Genomic DNA, 6,000 nt, shown 5'->3' with positions numbered 1-6,000 from the left:
GATTCAATTTAAAGTGCTTTGCCTGTCTTACAAAATCCGCAAGGGCTCCTCTGCCCAGATTCTCACTATCCTTTTGTCCCCGTACGTTCCTGTCCGTTCTTTAAGATCTTTGGGCCATGAACTTGTAGTGGATCCTCGGTTTAAGCTTACCTGAGCTGGAGGCCGCTCATTTCGAGTGCGGGCTGCGGTCTTGTGGAATTCCCTTCCTTTAAAGATCCGTGCGCTGGATGATCTTCGCTCATTTCGAGTGCGGGCTGCGTTCTTGTGGAACTCCCTTCCTCTAAAGATCCGTGCGCTGGATGATCTTCGCTCATTTCGAGTGCGGGCTGCGTTCTTGTGGAACTCCCTTCCTTTAAAGATCCGTGCGCTGGATGATCTTCTCTCATTTCGAGTGCGGGCTGCGTTCTTGTGGAATTCCCTTCCTTTAAAGATCCGTGCGCTGGATGATCTTCGCTCATTTCGAGTGCGGGCTGCGTTCTTGAGGAACTCCCTTCCTTTAAAGATCCGTGCGCTGGATGATCTTCTCTCATTTCGAGTGCGGGCTGCGTTCTTGTGGAATTCCCTTCCTTTAAAGATCCGTGCGCTGGATGATCTTCTCTCATTTCGTGTGCGGGCTGCGTTCTTGTGGAATTCCCTTCCTCTAAAGATCCGTGCGCTGGATGATCTTCTCTCATTTCGTAGGGCCATCAAGACCTTTCTATTTCCTTAAGCTTGTTGCTCTTTTTAGTCTGCTGCCTTAGTTGTGTTGTGTTGTCTACCTTGTCAAGCGCCAGGACGCTCCTTCGCTGGAGCAGCTGTGCGCGATTTAAGTCCCCATAACATAACATAACAAGACCAAACGCAAAATGGTGGAGCCTTTCTGGCTCGAGCACAAGGATACTGGGCTGAGCCTCGCAGGCTCAGGGGAACAAAGGCCACGGCGGAGCCTCTCGGGTCTCGAGAAACAACTGGGCCGCCTTGGAGCCTCTCAGGCTCATGAATAAGCGGGGGGTTGGTGGAGTCCCTCTCGGGGGACTCGCGATCGTGAACTGCCCCCTGGGCCTCTCGGGCTCGGTTTCACATAGGCGGAGTCCCTCTTGGGGGACTCGGTCATCAGGGGAGGCCCCACGGGCCTCTGAGCACCCAGGCGCTCGCTCTGGAGGGGAGGGCCCGGCACCGGCAATGTGCCCCGACGCCCCGCCTCTCCTACCATTCACTCACCGGGTCTGGGGACGCGCCGGTCTCCTCTCACTTTCCGGGGCTCTCCCTCGCTCTCGGGAGCCGGGGGGGGTGAGGGGGGGAACGGCGACGGTCATCTGCAGAAAGGCAGGAGCGCGGAGTAGGCTCCCGCCGCTTCCTGATTCCTCGGCTCCTCCCCCTATGACGTAGTGGAAGGCTCGGCCAGCTGGGCCAATCCCAGCGCGGCCGGGTGGGGATGCTGGCGGCTGCCTTTCTCCGGGGTCAGGGAGAGCTCGGGGCCGCGGCGGTGATCTCGTCTTGGCAAAAGTAGGGGTAGGCTCCCTCCGTGAAGTAAATAAGAAATAAAGCGAGGTAGGCACTCGCTGGGGGGGTCCAGGAATCCTTCACAGAACGGGGCAAATGTCGGGAGGGAACCAGCTATGGAAAACAAAGCGCTCTCAGCGCTAGCGGGACATGAAGCGCTCTAAAGCGCTAGGTACAGCACACAAGCGCTTCCAGGCGCTAGAAGCTACCAGTCAAGCGCTCCCAGCGCTACCAGACAGGATAAACCGCTTCCAAGCGCTTCAGGGGAACACAAGTCCAGCAAAAGTCCAAGTACAGCGCTAGAGGGGAAAGTAAAGCGCTCCCAGTGCTAGGGGGGTCCAGACCCAACTAAAAGGTTTTTAGCCATCCAGGAAACCAGCAGTCCAGGGGCTGGGCAGGGCCCAGGGAGGCAAGCCTTCCCCCAGCCCCCAGCAGCAGCATGCCCCTGGTAAGATTCAAGTTGGGAACAAGAACATTTTTCAAGAGGTCACAGCCTCTTTTTATACAGACAAATCTTTTGTCTTTGGGCAGGGTGGGGGCAGAACCAGTCGCAGCTGGTCTGTGAGCACTGTTGATGGGCTCAACCTCCCCTTTCATTCACCAGGCAGGCTAGGGTCATCAGTCGCACACCAGGGGGCGGAGCCAGCATTGTGTGGGGGAAAGCCCAGCCCCATTCCGGATACAGGTGCAGCCCCTCCCTCACATCAGCATGCTAATCTCTCCATTCACTACCGGGGCAGACCCACACACACTCCTGGAGCCTGGCATCCCAGCCAGCTCCAGCCAATCACACGCCAGGCATATTTTACACTAATATGCCAACTCCTAGAAGTGGCACTTCCGCACAAGCCACAGTCATGCCACAGACATCGTTGCGAAGCATTCAATCACACGAGTGTGCACATACCAAACTCGACCATGCACACCTCACGCATCAGGAACTACCAGGGACACAGACATTCCCCATGCAATACTATGGGAGGGCAGGCCAATCTCACACACGCACTCAGGGAGCGCACCCACTTTACACTGCGCCACAGTGTCAAAGTGTGCAAAGACCAGAAATCACTATCACTGGGTCAAAACACAAAGCAAAAAGTTCAGGGGTGAACCTGCCAGAAGGGCCAAGTCCAACAATGGTACTCCACCTTTGTTACCTGGGTAGTAACCTCCTGCTAATAAAGGTTACAGGTTGGTCTAGGCCCTCCTCATTCAGCTGTGAGAGAACTGCCCCTATGCCATGCTCTGAGGAGTCTGTCTGGACAACAAATTCCCTGGAGAAATCAGGTACCCGAAGTACCGGGGCCGTGCACATGGCCGTCTTCAAGGTGTCAAAAGCTTTCTGACAGGTGGGAGTCCAATTCACTCTCTTGGATTGTTTCTTGGAGGTCAATTCTGTTAGAGGCTCCACCATGCTGCCATACCCTTTGATGAATCTCCTATAATAGCCGGTAAGGCCTAGGAAGGCCCTTACCCCTGTCTGGGTCCTGGGGTGTTCCCAAGCTGGGATGGTGTCGATCTTGGGTTGGAAGGGCGCCACATGGCCGGCTTCCTACCTGGTGCCCTAGGTATACCACGGAACCCTGCCCAATCTGGCACTTACTGGCCTTGATGGTGAGGCCTGCTCGGCGCAGGGCCAGCAGCACTTCCCAGAGGTATTGCAGGTGTTCTCCCCAAGTGATGCTGAACACTGCAATGTCATCCAGATAGGTGGCGCTGAATTTCTCCAGCCCCGCCAGTACCCGTTAACCAGTCTCTGGAAGGTGGCAGGGGCATTCTTCATCCCAAAGGCCATCACCCGGAATTGGTAGTGCCCATCTGGGGTGGGAAAAGCTGATCTCTCCTTTGCCCTCTCTGTGAGGGCGATCTGCCAATACCCTGAGGTCAGGTTGATGGTGCTGAGGTAGTGGGCAGATCCCAGGCGGTCAATGAGGTCATCTGCTCGGGGGATGGGGTGTGTGTCCATCCGGGTGACGGCATTGAGTCCACAGTAGTCCACGCAGAACCTTAGTTCGGGGGTGGTACCAGGCGCGGCCGCCTTTGGAACCAGTACCACTGGGCTGGCCCAAGGACTGTCAGAAGACTCAACTACCCCTAGAGCAAACATTTTGGAGACTTCCTCCTTAATGCAGGCTCGGACTCTGTCTGGGACTCAGTAGGCTTTGTGTCGCACTGGGGTGCTATCCCCAGTGTCTACATTGTGTATACACCAATCTGTGACACTGGGGACCAGAGAGAATAAATCAGAGAACTGTCTCAATAACTGGCGACAGTCTTCATGCTGTTCAGGGGTCAGGGAGGTGGAGAGAATAACACCTTCCACTGATCCATCTTTCTCCTTAGCACACAGGAGATCTGGTAAAGGTTTGGTCTCCTCTTCCACTCCATCATCGGTGGCTAGAAGCATGTCTACTTCAGACCTCTCAAAGTGGGGCTTGAGGCTTTTCACATGGAGGACTCTTAAAGGGTTCCTTGGAGACTGCACGTCCACCAGTTAGGTGACCTGGCTCCTGTGTTCCACCACCTTGAAGGGACCGGTCCACCTGTCCCGGAGAGCACAGGGCTCTACCGGGGCCATTACCCATACTTGTTGTCCAGGCTGAAACTCTACCAAAGTGGCATTCTGGTCGTACCAGCGTTTCATCTCCTCCTGGCTGGCTTCTAGGTTCACCTCAGCGAGTTCCCGGAATTGCCGAGTCTGATTCCTTAAGGCCAGTATGTATCTAAATACATCCTGGGAGGGTTCCTGGGGGCTGTCTCCCAGCCTTCTTTGACCAGACTTAGAGGTCCTCGGATGGGGTGGCCATAGAGCAGCTCAAAGGGGCTGAACCCTAAGGACTTCTGGAGCACTTTCCGGTAGGCAAACAGTAGGCATGGTAAGAGGACGTCCCACTTACGCCTCAGGGGCTCCTCCAGGCCCTTAATCATGCCCTTGAGGGTCCGGTTAAATCTTTCAACTAGCCCCTTGCCTTGGGGGTGGTACGGGGTGGTGAACTTGTAAGTGACACCACACTCCTGCCACAGGGACTTCATGTATTTAGAGATGAAGTTGGTACCCCTGTCACTCTCTACCTCACTGGGGAATCCCATACGGGAGAATATCCCCATCAGGGCCCACCACGGGGGTCATCATCGTTCGGAGAGAGATGGCTTCAGGGTACCGGGTGGCATGGTCCACCAAGACCAGGATGAACCTGTTGCCCATGGCTGTCTTGGGATCCAGAGGCCTCACAATGTCAATCCGTACTTGCTTAAAGGGGGTACTGACCACCGGGAAGGGCTGCAGGGGAGCCTTGCGCTTCCCCCCAATCTTTCCACTTGCCTGGCAAGTCTGACAGGATTTGCAGTGGGTTCCTACATTTTGGCGCATCCGGGGCCAATAGAAATGGGTGACAATCCTGTAAAAGGTCTTGTCTTGTCCCAGATGCCCAGCTAAAGGTACATCATGAGCCTGGAAGTCTCTGAAGCATAGGGGTACCACCAGCACACGGGCTGAACCTAGCTCAGCAGACTTAGGCTCACTATACAAGAGACCATTCTCCCAGTAGATCAAATGGGACCCTGACTGATCGCCTGCCGCCTGTTGTGGTAGGTGTTCTGTTCTTGGCAGAACGCTTCCCTGGAGGGCTCACCCTCTTGCCGCCACTGGGCCAGTTCAGGTAGATCCCCCAGTTCCATGATCTGTTCTCCTGTAGGTCCCAGGGCATCGCCCTCAGGGTTTGCCTCCTCATGGGCCGCGGGGATCGGGGTGTCCGGCTGCCCTTTCCCCCCTCTTCTCTCACTAAGGCGGGGATCTGGACCATTCTTTCAGGCTCCAGGTCCTTTTGAGCACCCATCTTGGCAGCCATGGACCAAGTGTTGACGCACACCCACTCGGGCAATACTAACATCTCCAGGTGAGCCTTCCGCTCCACCTGAGTCCATGGTGTTCAGGCCAGTCGTGGAAATTTTGAATTCCTTACGAAATTGTTTCAGTTCCCTATGGGCGTAACTTTCCAGTTGTTCTTCCTGAAAGGCTGGGCTTACGTCGAGCCCGGTAAGACTCATGGGTACTGTGGGGATGGGATTATTCCTCAATTAGTTTTCGAAATAGTCGGCAAAAACTTAAAAATCACAAAACTAGGGGGCTATGTTATGGCCTGCACTCGCTAGGTAGTAGGTCAGTAAATCACTGTACATCAGCCATAAATGCAAGTTCAAAATCCTTCCATTGTTACCAGTGTTAGATTTGGCGGTCTCTGGTTGGCAGAGGTAGGTACTTCTAACCAAACAAGGACCCCCCTCCTCTAGGGAAGGTAGATGGTTACCCCCCTCAGTAGTGTTGCCGAGCATTAATGCTGATGCTCGAAGAAGAGTGTCACGCATTTATGACCATGTACAGTGAGATCACACTACAGACGGACTCCACACCAGTTGTATATGAAAATAGAGTGTTCTTTATATAATAGTTATCCCAAGGCCAATAATGGTACAAAAACTCTACAATAAGTCTGGGGACACAGGCGACTCCACTTACAT

The sequence above is a fragment of the Lissotriton vulgaris genome, chromosome 3_2 (genome assembly GCF_964263255.1).
Source record: "Lissotriton vulgaris chromosome 3_2, aLisVul1.2, whole genome shotgun sequence".
Taxonomy (NCBI): domain Eukaryota; kingdom Metazoa; phylum Chordata; class Amphibia; order Caudata; family Salamandridae; genus Lissotriton; species Lissotriton vulgaris.
Note: the sequence above shows the minus strand (reverse complement) of the source record.